The 16,479-nt window shown below is 45.4% G+C and overlaps 1 long non-coding RNA gene across 1 annotated transcript; it reads right to left on the reverse strand.

Annotated features, from left to right (window-relative positions):
• Positions 1–13,121: 13,121 nt before the first annotated feature.
• LOC138491119 (uncharacterized) lies at positions 13,122–15,503 on the reverse strand. The gene is made up of 2 exons (XR_011275958.1): positions 15,214–15,503; positions 13,122–13,371 (listed from the first exon to the last, which is right to left on the reverse strand). It is a non-coding gene; the product is annotated as an uncharacterized lncRNA (long non-coding RNA).
• Positions 15,504–16,479: the final 976 nt, after the last annotated feature.

The raw sequence follows: 16,479 nt of genomic DNA on the forward strand, positions 1-16,479 counted from the left end.
GCCCAGTAGCAGATTCAGTGCAGGTTCAGTGATTTTAGCAGGGGAGAGAGGGAGAGAAAGGGGAGGCAAAGAGGAAGGATTTGAGGTGATTCCGGAGATGGTTCTTCTCAAGTTTCAGGGAGGCAGGAAGGCTGTTCCAGAGGGAGGCCCCTGCTGCAGAGAGAGATCTACCCCCAGCTCGTTGCTTGGAGAAGCGGCTGACCCTGAAGTAGTTGGAGGTGGATAAGCGAAGAGCTCGAGAAGGCTTTGTGGACAATGCAGAGGGTTTTGAACTTAATCCTTGCAGCCACTGGGAGCCAGTGTAGTGATTTCAGTCCTGGAAAGATACGGTCCCTGGGCTTGAGGCCCAGGACAAGTCTCGCAGTGGGAGAGAATCAGAACTGTGGACACATTTTTGAGGCTCCAGGAATGACGCATGGAACCGCAATAATTATGGATTATGATTGGGCGTGTGGATCCAAAGAATAAATAAGACTGCCGAAAAACTGGGGAGGCATATGCGCAATAGTGAACGTCCACGTTCCTGTACTAGTGATCCCGAAAAGTGACCTGAATATTGACAGTTTCCCGAAAGCAGATGCTCACCTGAGGAAAAGGAGATCTGTGGAGCTGGTTTCCCGAAGGAAGAGAAAAAATTACTTTTCTGCCAATCAGAAGAAGCATTCCATGCAGTCCTGTATGAGCAAAGGCTCTTCAGCCTCACCTCATCATTGTTCACAACGATCATCATGCCAAGATTCCAGGTTGGAGCAAATACTAAATGGTTGCAAATCACCAGATGGGAATTACTGCAAACCATCAACTCGACAATAAAAGGATTCAACGCAATTAAGGAAGAGTTAAGAGCAATCTGACTGATGACTCTCAAGAACAGATATGTACTTGACATGATCACAGCGATGGATGGAGGAGTTTGCGCAAAAATCAGAGAATCATGTTGCACATTTATACCGTCACATGACGAAGAAAATGGAACCTTAACAGAAGCCATAGGTATGCTGACAAACCTACAGAACCAGATGATCGATGAAACTGACGAAGTTAATGATGACAGCTGGTTTGGAACACTATTCTCATGGGTCACACAATGGATGGCAGACATATTCAAATTTCTGGGAGCCCTGCTTTGATGATACTATTAGGATTATGTGTCATCAAGATAATTATCTCACAATGCCAGAAAACTGCGAAGAAAGCCATAGGGATGAAGATCATGATTGATGTCAAACCAGGGTGGAAACCCAGAGACCTGACTGATGAAGAAATAAGAGAATTTGTGAAGGCCAGCGAATATGCGCCAGAAAGAACAAAATGTGTGTATCCCGGGAAACGAAGAAAGTACGAAGGAAAATGGATTTATTGCAGCCCAAATGGACAGTGCCAGCTAATGACCTGGAACAAAGACAAACATGTAAAAACGGCAGGAAGTTTGAAAGGAGTGATAAAGATTTGGACTCCGAAGAGACACTCTTTCACACTGTCATATACAAACCCAGAAGATGAAGAAGAAATTAATACAGAAGGACCAAGTAAGGTGAATCCAAAGAAGGAAGCAGAAGTGGTCGATGAACCGACCAGAGGGGGGAGTGTAGAGGAGGCGCCAGATATGGCCTACATTCCAACCACCCAATGTGAAATACCAGGAACATACTTGCCGAGATATGTGACGTATGATGAGCAAATAAACCAGCAAAGAGCTGCGCTAGGGCTTTGCCCAGTGCCCATCAGAAGAGCAATACCTCTTGAAGTGCCAATTACCAGACAACCATGAGCAGCACGGTACCCATTGAGACAACCGTACCAACAGCTGACACGACATGAAGACTACTTTCAAACTGTACCAGAAGAGACCCTAAGGGCCTTAATCAAAGGCGAATGATGATGACGCAAGGGCCTGGACAGACGTACAGATACACGAAACAACAACCAAAAAGATGACACACTAAGAGGAAACACCATGGATAAGGATATCACAGACGTAGAAGAAGAAACAATGTCAAAATATAAAGAAACATAAGCATAAAGCAGGATGAAAGTATGCAACCAGTTAATGCCTGTACAAAGGCTTGTAACACAAGAAGCTAAGAAAACAGTGCAGCTTGCTATGCTTAGTAGAACAATAGAGTGGCAAGCACCAACTATACATATATCTACCTCAATGAAGCACATTATATAAGTCCACTCTACATGAAAGCAGAATTAAGCCCAGGTTGGTAGGGGTCAAACAGGCCAGGATTCATATACCAGCACAAAGCCAGACGAAAGAACGGAATCGAAACTTAGCAAGAAGCGGCTCATGCCTGGGAATTCGAGGTCAACCTAAGGAAGGGCGGCAACTTCAAAGAATCGAAACTTCAGAGCATAACAGCCTGCCCGTGAAGGTCGAGATAAGGAGCCCAGGCAGGTGGCGAGGCCGAAGAGAGAATCAAATACACAAATAGATGGAAAATGAAGCAGCTTCATGGTCTACAGACACATGACCAGCCAAGCGCGAAGAGGTACCAATGTCTGATGCCACCTCAAACCAGAGGATGCCATAATTTTCCTGATAAGAAGATACAGTTTCGAGGCCATCCTCAGACAACTAATTGACACATAGCCATAAAGTACTGATTGACGGAAGGGCGGCAGGGTGAATCTTTGGCCATGCCACATCTGGGTGAACATTCTGCATGCTGCTAATTAAAGTGGAGATTTATGCTTGGGGGTGTAACTGACCCAATCGCAATGGACCAAGTAATCTAGGGTCCTATAGTCAGTAGAACCAATGAGACGTCTTACTTCTAGTGACATCTAGCATGAGTGATGTAGAGGGATGGGCGTAGACGCCCACCCAATAAGAGTTATCCAATCCTCACACTCCGTTACCATATACAGATATAGTACCTATACTTAAGTTACCTTTTCCAACCAATATACTTGCATGACAAACTTTCGAGTGCTACACGTCAATGATGATGAATTTTGCCTATAAGAATTCCTGTTTGAATGAAGATTGTGGAAGCTGAAGCGAGACGAGTGATCGCATCACTGATGATTTCCTATTGTTTCCCCCTTTTTTTGTACTTTTCATTAAACAGACTTCACTTTGCCAAACCATTGAGTTGTCTTTATTGATTGGTGTTGGAGTAAGAGAATCCCACACCCTGTCCACCTCAAGGTGCAGCTATCTCGTCTTAAAGGTACTCGAGGGTGAGCTCTGATCCCATGGGCCCGTCAGAGGTCGCTCTGCCCTCCTGTACAACAGCTTACACGTGCACAGTTGTAAAGATTTACCAATCGCTTCGAGCATCTATTAGTAATGTTACTCACACATAATGCTCTAGATAAATAACAGTCTTGTACTCTGGAAATCAATCTTTTAAAGATGCACAATTCAACACAGGAACGTGTGACTAATTTGCAAACTGCTCAGAACACTCCAATAATTTTTACATCTGGTTTCTTATCTGAATTAAATTTGAAACATTTACAAGACATATAACTAGGGGTGAACCGAACTTCAGCTTCGAGAAAGTATTCGGCCGAATTCCAGCTGAAAAAAAGCTATTCGTCTCCGGCCGAATAGTTTCTTGCTATTCTATACTTGCCGAATACTTTGTCATTCTCATTTGAATAGAATGTAACAACTTAGCAACAAGCCCAGACAAATTGCAATCACACAGCTGTAAAAATATCTTATATTTTAATCTGTTCTTTAGGGCATGTTTTGTTACAGATGCTTAGACATAAATGTGCTCCCCTTTCATACTTAACCAGCAACAATACAGTTCCAAAGTGGGCCAGTGTGTGACAACGGGAAAAGATAGGTGTGAGGACTCTGTATGAGACAGTCAGAGAGCTATGCTCTGTTAGTGGAATTTGTAGGATGTAGAGTTGGGAGAGTCTGAGAATTTCTGGAATGTGCAAAGTCACGGCCGAGTCTTGGAGTCCGGCTTGGCTCCAAGTGGCAAATGTGGGCTGATCCGGTAAAATTAGCATATAAGTCTTGGAACCAAAGACACCATTGCTGACACTCTGCCGGCAAACAGTACAAGCCCCCATTACTGGCATCCTGCCTCCCCAACACCCCCATAAGCGTCCTACTTGGGGCCTGCGAACCCCTTACACAAATGCCATACATGGCATTCCACCTCCCACCCCAACAACACAAATCCCCTACCTGGAATTCTGCTTACTCATCCCTACCATAATAAAATTCTATAAATTATAAATCCCTGCATGACCTCCCACCTCCCAAGACCACGAAGAAAGACAACACCCTACACCTACCTACTCGGAGCAATCAGACAATGACGGCAACCAGATCCAGAAACTGATTCTGCTTTAACAAGGAATAGAAAAATAAACTATCAGATAGTAGTGATTAAATTGCCTTTTTGTTCTTCAAAACATAGGACTATTCCTCTGAAATGTTTCCTTTAAAGCTTTTTTAATTTGGTTGGGCAGTGGCAGCGGGTCAACTCTGACATAAAGCAATTCTCTAATCAGAATGTGCATTTAGAGCCTTTCATTCTAGTTAATATATGAAAGGTGTTTGGATATGTGCTGTGGCTCTCCTAAATGTTAAGCCCCTTCACATGCTTGTTTCTCAATATGAACATTTTGCTCTTTTGACAAACATATTAACAGCTGGTATCGATGCAGCCAAGGTGACAAAGGAACAGACCAGGCTGAGACACAGCACCTTTCCATCAGCACTGGCAATTGCGGACCATTGTTTACTCAGAAATGGGAGAAGGTCATAATTGCTATTTAATCACTTCTAGTAGCATTTGAATGCAGGGGCAAGAGGGATACCGGCAGCGCTCGGGAGAAGGGGCCAGGTCAGACTAACCTTTTTTAAAGAAACGGGTGTAAACTCTACAGGGGAGCCTTCAGCACGAACAGGACTGGACGAGGGGCTGGAGACAGGACGATCTTGCAAAGCTCACTCTCAAAGCCACCAGAGGGCTGCAGTTCAATATATGGGGCAGATTTCCTTGTACGTATGCACACCTGTCTAAGTTTTCTATATATTGCTTTGCAGTAAAAAAGTGATGCTTGTGAAATTACCCTTTGAAGAATGAAAGGCTGAATCGTGTGAGACCTGCAAGCCACTCAGATTAATTCAGGGTCGCCGCTGCTTTGACACAACAGACTATCCAAGTAGCATGTTTTATTGCCCAAAGAAATCAAAACAAAACAAAAACAGTAAATGTTAAGGTATATTGTAGTACTGATATAATTTATTTAATTGTTTTGGTGGCCATCAGAGTTACATAAACAAACTTCCCCATGCATGATCCGGAATTGTTATATTTAAAAAGAAACATTTTTTAATGCAATGAATAGTTACACCTGATGTGCAAAACCAATTGCAATAAATGAACAGGTGCTTACCCATTCACCAAACACCAACACCCTCTCTGGAAGAGTGCTGTCCTTGGTTTGGCCTATGAGAGGGTGGGGTGAATAGTTGTGAGATGAAGTTCACACATTTCAGATTTCCTCTTGACTTGTGTCCTGCACGAGCCGACATTAACCATTTTATACATTTCTATGTGAGCTGCAAAGAAGTTTTGAAACCCGACCACATCGACTTTGCAACTAGATAGAGAATGCAATGTGTCTGATTCACAAAGACAGTTGTAAATTGCAATATCCATTTAGTTCATTGCAACTTAGTCATTTTGCATTTGTGAAGCCTCCTACTGTGACTGGCACTGGTTTTGAACAATTTTCTGTACATTTGGTCCATACATTTTGGTTAAATCTGCTTTTTTTCTGGCTTTTATACTTTAAATAAAGATGTTGCATTGATTACAATGAAGAGAAATAAAAGTATATAATGCATTTAAAGTGATGCTTTATTTTATTGTTTTAATAAGTGTGTGGTCAAGTTTGGAACATGATTTATTAAATAAAGCAACTATTCAGCTTCGACCAAATAGTTGACAAACTATTTGGTATTTGGCCGAATACTAAATATGCTATTTGGCACAGCCCTACATATAACTGTTTGCAGACTTACCTTAGTCTTCCTGCTGAAGGGACGCAGAAACTGCTCCCACTGGAAATGGCCTTGGAAGTTCTGTGGGTTGGTTTCTCTGATCTAATTCCAGGAGCTCAAGCTGCTGTGACCTGCTCTGGGATCGAGTTGAATGAAAGACAGTGTAGAATCCTACAGAAGATTCCAAACTACCTTATAGTAGCCCAAGGCTGATCATTGCTGGGTATCACAGTCTCCATCTTGTCCTGGGATAACGCTAGTTTCCTACAACAAGAGTAAAGGAATAATACTGTGTACTGCAAAGACATGCCACACTGCTACCCACAGACTTAATGAATAGCACGCCCCTTACTTCCAGCCTCTGCCTTAAACACCCTGACTCTCCTTACCAGAGAATGGTGGGGAACCTTGACAACTATGAATGGGGTGTCGGTGTTGTGTTTGGATCTGTCAATGTGCTGTGTAATCTTGTTGATCTTGTTTGTGAAGAGGCTGTTGATGGTGTTGCATTTGTCAGTGGATAATGGTATTGCAGGTTCTGGCCATGGTTGATGGAGTGTTTCATGGCTTGGAAGATCGCTCCGCTCTTGTTTGATTCTTCCATGATGGTTGGTGTGTAATAGTTTCCTTTGGCTTTGACGAGTTTCCTGTATGCTGATCGGACGGCTCTCAGGGAGAGGAGGTCTTCCAGTTGGTGCGGCATTCACCAAAACATTTATTTTCCACAGAGAGCATACTGGCTCTCGATTACTTCCTACCTGTATCAAGGTGTGGCTTCTGTGCGCAAGTCAAAGTTTTAGTGATCTATGGGTGCTTGTGGTTTCATTTATGGTGTGGTTGTGTGCACTGAGGTAAGTGTTGACATGCTCCCAGCGGTCAGAGGAGGAAGCCATGTCCCGAGAGGATAGCTCAGGGGCGATGTGCTCACCTTGGGAGCAAGATGACACAGAGCAACACTGGTTCGATCCCCAGGTCTGCGCTTAGAAACCTCTGGGTATTAAGCCTGTTATAAATAATCAATCATATCGTATCATGATGATGAGGTTTCCTTCAAGTGTGCCTGAGGGGAAGTTCTTGTAAGAGGGCAGAGATCTTTTGGGAGGTGTGGGTCGGCCCCAATGGGGTAGATATATGTAGTGGAGCAGGATGGGTATAGCTGGGTGGTTTGTCCTGTCCAAATGTACGAGAGGCGATATATGATGGCTGGAGAGGTGGTGAATACCAGGTTGAGTGAGTTGCTTCTGTTATGGGTTAGTTCTGCAGTAAGTTGCTTTATGCCCATGATGTCGAGTAGAGTCTTTCTGGTTTTCTTGGTGGCTTGAGTTCTGGGCAGGTTGAGGTTAGTTGATGATGGATGCTGTTGTGATGTGGTTTGTGATTTTGTCGAGAAAGGCCTTGTTGGTTTGGGAACATTGGTATATCAAGTGGAAGTACTGTTCATAGGTGTCTTCCCCTGGCAGTATTGGATGCTGTAACCTGTGGCAATAAGGACAGCCAGGGTGTGAGTAGAAGTTGGAAGTGGGGGTGAGACATGTCTATGTGATAAATAGTGTGTCTAGGTTGTGAGTGGTGATGAAGTCAGTGTTGTGCATGTGCTTTTGAGGCACCATGGGGTGGTGAGAGGGATGTGTACGGTTCTGTGGCTTGATGTGTATGGGCGCATGGTGCAGACTGGATGCTTGCATGTGTGCGTGAAGATGAGAATGGCAAGGGGAATTGGTGTGTGATGCACATACTACTGGTTTACCTTGGATGCGAGGAGCAGGGTTTCAGTCCTATGGAGGTCCTAACAGGACCAAAAGGAATGGATATTTTCTTTGTCTGCCATTCACTTCATACGTGCTGTGATCTAAGCTCTAAGAAGGGAAAGAATGGGGCGTGGCTAAGAAAAGAATGGGGCGTGGCTGGGAAAAGAAAGGGGCGTGGCTAAACCCGTGCTAAAAACAGCAGCAAAAGATTAGCAGTGATGACCAGGTAGCAAGGGCAGAGGTCAGAGCTGATCAACTATAAATGAAAAGAGGATGGATGGCAGCTTAAGAAGTGAAAGAAAAGGACGGGCTACAAAAAAGTCCTCATTTGTTTGTGGAAAACGGGGACATATTGAAGGTCTGTCCTTGCTTATCTTCGGAGGAATTCATGGCTATGAGTTTGATAGGGATGGACTCGGGATGCTCTTAAAACAGTCTGGGGTGTGGGAGACACCAGAAAAGTCAGATGGCCAAGAAAGATCACAGGCAGCCCCAAGCCCCACAGACAACCCTGGAAGCCAGTCTGGAGTAACAGGTGCAGAAGGATCAGAGAAGTGTGGCCATGTGCCAGACACTGCTGTGTGCACCTGCGAAGAGGAACAAGGCGCAGCAGAGCAGAGTCAGAGCAGCAGCAAGATGTGGTGCAGACAAGGGCAGTTGTGGAACGACGGAAACCACTTCTTCCTAACTCAAAGACACCCACTTGCTTTTTTGAAGGCTTTCTCTGCAAAGCGAGGCACACTAGCACAAAGTGTGGACATGACCAAACAGTTTGAAAGAGAGACTTTCCAGCCTCATCTATTTTTCAGGAAGTTGGAGGAGGCAGAGCAGGGCGAACGGAGTATGAGGAAAATGTGGAGAGGAGTTGCAGAGCGAACAGGGCACTATATCCCCAGAAGCCAATAGCCACCTGGCAGAGCGAGCAGGGCGCTATATACCCAGAATTCCTGTTTCACTTGAATGGGTGAGTGGGGCAATTTATAACTAAAGGCCTGACGCACCTGGCAGAATGAACAAGGACTATATCCCTAGAAAACCTGATCCACCTGGCAGAGTGAGAACAGCACTAGATACTTAGAAGGCAAGAGCCACCTGGCAAAGTGAGCACAACACTATATCCCTAGAAGACAAAACCCACCAGGGAGAGTGAACACGGCACTATATCCCTAGAAGGCATGATCCACCGGGCAGAGTGAGAACGGCACTAAATCCTTAGAAGGCAAGAGCCGCCTGCCAGAGTAAGCATGGCACTTCATCCCTAGAAGGCAAGGCCTACTTGGCAGAGAGAGCATGGCATTATATCCCTTGAAAGTAAGATCCACCTGCCAGAATGAGCACAGCACTATATCTCGGGAAGGCAAGATCTCCCTGGAAGAGTGAGCACAGCACTATATCCCAAGCAGGCAAGATCCACCAGGCAGCGTGAGCCCGGCTCTATATCCTTAGAAGGCAATCTCCACCTGGTAGAGTGAGAACGGCACTATATCCCTAGAAGGCAAGAGCCACCTGGCAGAGTGAGCACAGCACTTTATCCCTAGAAGGCAAAATCCACCTGGCAGAGTGAGCACAGCTCTATATCCTTCGAAGGCAATCTCCAACTGGCAGAGTGAGCACACATTATTACACCAATCCTTTCCCCTAACATCGAGGACCTGATGCTGGTCTTCCCTTGTGAAAATGAATCGCTTTTGTCATTTTTGCCATCCCACATAATCTCACTCTATGGGTTTGGCTTCTAATTTGATAGCACAACACATACCAGGAAGTAATCATGTTGCTACAAACCTTCAATTTGACATCGGTCTCTGCTGGCCTGGAACTCAAGGATTCACAGCTGGTGCTCGCTGTTATTGCTCCCCTAATTATGTTATGTTAAAGATGTGTTATACCGCGCACTATCACTACCTGCATAGTTCCTTGGCGCTCTGTTGAATCTGTAAAGCAAGAGGTTAAGGTGGCGGGGTTAGTAGGCAGGCGGCAGAAAAGAGCAAGAGAGCTGTGATGTTATGTTGGCAGCTTCAGTTTGATTTACACCGTTCGCTGAGTGTAGGTGTGAGTTTTTAGGTCGGTAGTCATCATCTGCTGTTGTGCGAGCATATTTATGGTGTGTTTTGTTGTTGCGGTGCAGTGAAGTGGGTGCAGTATATTGTACTGTAGAGGTATGGTTGTGTTTAGTTCCGAGTTTGAGGTGTATGCAGAAGGATCCGTTTTTTTGGCTGGGTTGTTTAGAGGCAATACCTTATCGTCCGTCCTCAGTTTTGGCCGCTTGTGGCACATATCCCTTCCAGTGTCGTACATTGCAGTGTGCTACAATTCCCACTCCTATTTTCTGTGCATAGGTAAGGTTTGTTAACAGGGCTATTTAGTTGAGGTACCCCTCAACCCCTGTGATCATACTAATGGATGGCCACATTACTTTACCCTCTGGCACATCCCAGTGTGCAGCAACCGCCGCCTCCATGGGCCCCTCCAGGGGGGGCATCTATTCCCTGTACCCCTGTGCTCCCTTTGCCTAGTCGTCCATCTGTTCCGAGTGTGGGTTGACACTCTCTCCCCTTTAATTCTAATGCCCTCTATCTGTTGTCAATTAAGTCGGTCCAATCTCCTTTGTTTCCGGTAGGGCCGTCTCTACTTCCCTGCACTTTGCTGTGGTCCGGGCTATTTGACTCATGAAATCCCCTCTGATGGTGGTGCAGTCCCCCCCCTTAAGCTTTCATGTACCATTGGTAGCCCTCAAGAAAAAAGCCAAATTGGAGCCATGAGATACTGTCGACGCTATTGAAACCTCTCTTGAGGTAGAAAAGCACTCTTAAATAGTGGTTGCTGTACAACTGCAGTACGCATCAGACTGAAGATAGCAAAGCCAACCTAGGACATCAATGGAGAGTTTACTAAAAGACCCGAGCATCACACGGGCGTGGATTCTGCATGACCTCTGACCTCTTTTATAGGTGGACCAAGCTATCTACCATTGATGACGTGGATCTTCTGCCTCACACCACTGTCAGCTACAAGGACGCTTGTCAAATACATCCTTTTGATGGCAGGGGACACATCTGAGTGCCTGTGGTCCAGATGATCGCAGGTTGCTGCCTGACCTCTCATCCAGGATTGGGTGAACAGTAAAACCCACATTCCTGGAACGCAGACATGACCTGCCCAGGGTTCCATGTGACATCTTTCACTCTCAGTCATTCAGGACAAAGACACCTCTGAAGGGCCCAGAAGCTGCACGCGGGAAGATTGGGCACAGTACAATGTACTGCATATTATCAAGCACACCTTGCTTTTAAGAGTACTGTTTATTCCCTTACCCAATCCTAACCTTACACACACAATGCACAGAATGTCACCCTACACATTTCCCTAGGGCAGCTTTTCATCCGAATTGGCTGCACATTTTACCCAATTGTTCTGCTGCATAAATAAGTGAGGTTCAATCCAGATAAACACCCCCTTTATTAGTTAGAGAGGGGCTCACATATTTGAATTAATATTTCTTTCTAAGCACAGGGGCTGGGTTTCCAAGGGAATGAACTTAAACAGAAAGAGAACTATGCAGGTCAAAGGACATGACGTCATAATGCTTAGGTGCCCCGTCCAATCACCAGGGACCAGTCAGTTCTGAGTAAAATAATTATTTCCCTCCTAGCATAAAATGGAATGTGTTAATTACCCGAAAAAGCACCCACATGACAAAACTCAAGGTTGTCACATTTCTGCAGAGATCCCTAACAAGGCCATTAATTGCTTCTTGGAGATAAACAGAAGAGTATGCGATTCCTCAATCTCATCGCCCCTTGCAGCTGTGTACCCTACCGAGTCCCCAAAGTCACTCTGCTCTTACCACTCCTATTCAACAACACCATCCAACCATTGTTGAGCCCTTTGACTCCCGTCTCTTCCCATTCGGATCCTCTGAAGATTTAACTGGATTTGAAGGGCAAAGGAGGTGCTTCTCGAGGTTCTTCTCATACGGATACTCTGAATTAACTGGATCTGAAGAGCAAAGGAGGATCTTCAGATCCACAATTAAATCTTCAGAGGATCTTCATATTCGGATCCTCTGAAGATTTAACTGTATCTGAAGGGCAAAGGAGGATCTTCTCATTTGGATCCTCAGAAGATTTAACTGTGGATCTGAAGAGCAGAGGATCTTCAGATCCACAATTAAATCTTCAGAGGATCTTCACATTCGGATCCTCTGAAGATTTAAATGGGTCTGAAGGGCAAAGGAGACTCTTCAGATCCACTGTTAAATCTTCAGAGGATCCGAATGAGAAGAACCTAGAAGCACCTCATTTGCCCTTCAGATCCAGTTAAACTTCAGAAGATCCGAATGAGAAGATCCTCTGAAGTTTAACTGGATCTGAAGGGCAAATGAGGTGCTTCTAGGTTTTATTAGATTTAGCAGTGTATCTGTAGGGCAAAGGAGGTTCTCAGCCACCTGCAAGGCACTGCTAATAAGCTGATACTCATGAAGCCAAAACTATAACCATAGCAATGGAACACACTTCATTTAAGCTCCATCCTTCTGTGAACCAGTCTACATCAGGCTCAATGGATGAAAATGCATTTCCAAAATAAGTGGACATACCCATCCATGGCCCTGATCCTGCCCAATCAGAAACTCCTTTCAGCTCGTAAATATATCCGCCCCCTTCATGATGCAGTAAAACCCCACCCTGGCAGTGGAAGCACTTGTGTCAAAGTCACAATTGGACCATAACAATGTGCTTCAGGCAAGTCTCCTGGACTAGCACATTCTCGTTAAAAGATTCAGAGCACACCCAGATGCCTGACCTTCATTCTAGCTCAGCCTCAACCCATCTGAGAAGCCTACACTTGCTTCAGGTGGACGTCAGAATCAAGTTGAAGTTCGTATGCCTCACCTGCCAGAGTATTCGAACAGGACCCCCACGACCCATAAAACATCCAGCATTAAACATCAAGCGCTCACTGCTTTCTCAACACCAACCTTCTCACAGTACCTTCCTGACGCTACAGAGACAAAGGGGAACAATGCTTCTGTATTGTCTGCCCCATCCCTGAAACTGCTGGAATGAAAACATCTGTGTATCCTCCTGCTCTGTTCTCCTTTTGACAGTGCCATGGCTTCACCTATAACCAGACCTCTTTCTACCTCCTATTAGGAACTATGTCACGATGGCAAGAGGTTAGGCACCCAGGAGACATTGACTTTGACATGACAACTTATGAACAAAGTGTAAATGCATCAGACAGACTTAAGTGGCATCAAAGGCAATTGTTTTAAAAATGTTAACATCTTAAGCTGTAAGGCATGAGTTGATAATGGGACTGTTTAACAATCAGATCCATAGTATTAAGAACTTTTATAGAAACTGATCTTTCAAACTTAATACGGTGAACTTTCATTTATTTATGACTCTTCCCGGCGTGAGATGATAGGTTTCTGAGTTCTTCCCTGGCCAATCTCTGGTGCACTCATGATGGATGCACTTGCTGATGACGTTCAATGGATGGACTTCCCGACAACGTTTGGTGACACACGACACAGATGCAGTGAAGCCTGCAGAGAGCTTAGGACAGCAGGAGCGGGGAATGTCCACAAGACGGCAAAGTACTAGCACCTCCGGCGACGACGGTGGCCTGCGGAGAATGGAGAAGGCTTTTTAATCGCAAGACCAAGTTAAACTCAACAGTTAAGAGTACACCACACATGAATACATGAAAGAATTCCCCCACCACACATCAATTCTCCCACCACACACCCATGCATGAAACAATTCTCCCACCACACATCACTACATACACAATTCCCCCAATCTTCTTTTCTACCTATGCCTATGCACATTAAGATGGTGACAACATTCTTTTTCCCAACTAGAGCTTCCATTCCTGTTGTGTGGAAATTATACAACAATTCCATGCATAATCCTTAAATCATTCCATGGCAGTAAAATAGAGCTCAGTGGAGCCCCTCTGGGCTTATATAATTGAGTAGCAGATCAGTCAATTGGGGATTCGAGGTTCTCCAACTTGGCAAAGGGGGTGGCACGAGCGATTTGGAAAGACTCCAAGGATGAACTACCCATCAGCAAGTTATAGAATACGACAGCTGTTCCATAACGGGATGTCCTATTTTAAACATGCCACACATTTTAACCATCTTTCTAAATCATAGATTTCTTGAAAAGAGCCTCATAGTGCACAGACTCTTATGAGTCTCTTTCCAAGATACTTAGGATTTAGGAACAGTATGGTTAACATGTGTGCCATATTTAAAACAGGACAACCTGTTGTTGAACAGCTGTCGTATTCTAGAACTTGCTGGTGGGCAAAGTGGTTGAAGTGGAAAAAAAATAGTGGAACTATGATCCCTCTAGCCCACCAACTTCTAGTCTCTCACCCCCTCTCCAAACCTCCATCTACCCCATGCCCATGTTCAAACCCCCTACAATTCAAACACCATGCCTTCCTTTTCTCCACTCCACATAAAATGCAGTTAAATAACCACCATTAGTTGGTCATTGTCTTCCACAGCATGCAGCTTTAAGCAGCCCCCCTTCTAAGCACCCACCATTCCCTACTCTTAAGGGACGCTTGCAGGGCTATAGCGACACATCTGGCCATTATCTGTGCAGACACTGTGGGCCCGATTCATGAAATTTTGCACAGGTCAAAGTGACTTTACACTGCCGACACAAACCCTCATTCATGGAACTGTGCAAAGGGCATTTTTGCACTGCAAAATCTGCAAAGTTAGTGCATAGTCATGTTTGCAGTACAAAATGACTGCACACTGCAAACATACACTTTGCAGTTCCATGAATCAGGGTTTGTGTCGGCAGTGCTAAGTCACTTTTCAGCAGTGCAAAGTCACTTTGAACCGTGCAAAAAATTCCCTGAAACTAGCCCTGTATCTGTAGCAATTCAGGCGTATATTTGCAGGACACAATGATCACTGTAGAACAGGGCTTTGTCACAGCCCCGCAATGAGCCTCGTGTCCCAGGCATAGTCTATATAAATGACCAAGGACATCACAGCATCTGCAAGATAGCGAAGCACGGTGTGGCACTGGTGTTATTACCAACCCAGCCCAGGTTCAAATCTCCAGGAGGGGCCAAGTGTTCTTCACTGCTTTCCTAGAAAAGTGCTCTGGGTCGAATAAAGTAAACCAATGATAGCTGCTTCCCCGAAAAGGGAAAGTCGTACCCTTTAGTTCCCGCCCTCTTTGACCTCGGCAGGTAGATGAAAACGCCAGGGCATACATTCCAACATTACTCTTTTCATTAGGGAGTTTAGAGTACAGCCCTGTGTTCGTTGCATTCTGGGATTTGCAGTCCTGGATTGATTTTTAGTTGGGTATTCCAGGACTGCAGGGGATAAAATGTAAGAAAACAGAACTGGGCTATTTTCTGATGGAAGGGGGCAGAGGGCACCTCGTTTGACCCAATGATCTCTCTGGGATTCATTCTGCGCCTACTCACCAGACCTTCTCCGGTTGCGCATAAACTTCATGTACCCCCCGCAGGCCTTGCACGTCTGGCCGCATCTCTTGTGCCTGTACTTGCGGTTGGGGATGTATCGGGGCCGCCTCCGCCTGCTGGCGCTGCGCCTCCGCCTCCTCCGCGACGACCTCCGTCGGCTGCACCGGCTGACCATGCTCTTGTCCTCAGTGAGTGCGTGGGCTTTTCTGGGCCAGTCTTGCTGAGGTGTCTTCAGTTAAGCAGAGACTAACGCAAATGATTACAGGGGTCGCCCTGGCCCGCCTTATAATACCTCAGGCCACACAATGCCTGCTGAGCGCCCTTTGTGATGTGCCGGTGATGGGCGCTCAGCAGGGATGATGCTGGCTGCTGACCATATATGGAAAATAACTAGATTCATAGCATTACAAGCAATACTTTGCTTTGCTGGGGCAGTGGTAAGCACATTACATTTTAATGCTACAGATTCTGTCAGAATAGTTAACCCGAACTTACAATAATTTGCGAGATCCAAAGCAATATGTGTTGTTGTCATTCCTTGTTTTCTTCAGATTTCCTTGGAAGGTTCTATGTATTTGCATGTTGATGTTGTGTGTCACGTCACCTTTAGCGTTCCTGCAATGACCACGTTAATGTGCATTGTGTAAGTTTCCCTACAGGGCGGAATGCAAGACCGGCAGCACTTGACAAGCACAGACATGAAGACCGACAGCACTTCACAAGCTCAGAAATGAAGACCACCAGCACTTCACAAGCTCAGAAATGAAGACCACCAGCAATTCACAAGTTCAGAAATGAAGACCGCCAGCACTTCACAAGTTCAGAAAGGAAGACCACCAGCACTTCACATGCTCAGAAATGAAGACCACCAGCACTTCACAAGCGCAGACATGAAGACCACCAGCACTTCACAAGCGCAGACACAAAGACCAACAGCACTTCACAAGCTCAGAAATGAAGACCGCCTGCACTTCTCAAGCACAGATATGAAGACCGCTTGCACTTCCCAAGCTCAGACTCAGAAACGAAGACTGCCAGCACTCACAAGCTCAGAAATGAAGACTGACAGCACTTCACAAGATCTGAAATGAAGACCGCCTGCATTTCCCAAGCGCAAACATGAAGGCCGCCAGCACTTCAAAAGCTCAGAAATAAAGACTGCCTGCACTTCCCAAGCTCAAATATGAAGACTGCTTGCACTTCCCAAGCTCAGACTCAGACATGAAGACCGCCTGCACTTCCAAGCTCAGACATAAAGACCGCCAG

The sequence above is a fragment of the Ambystoma mexicanum genome, chromosome 10, assembly GCF_040938575.1.
Source record: "Ambystoma mexicanum isolate Mex_15411 chromosome 10, UKY_AmexF1_1, whole genome shotgun sequence".
Classification (NCBI taxonomy): Eukaryota; Metazoa; Chordata; class Amphibia; order Caudata; family Ambystomatidae; genus Ambystoma; species Ambystoma mexicanum.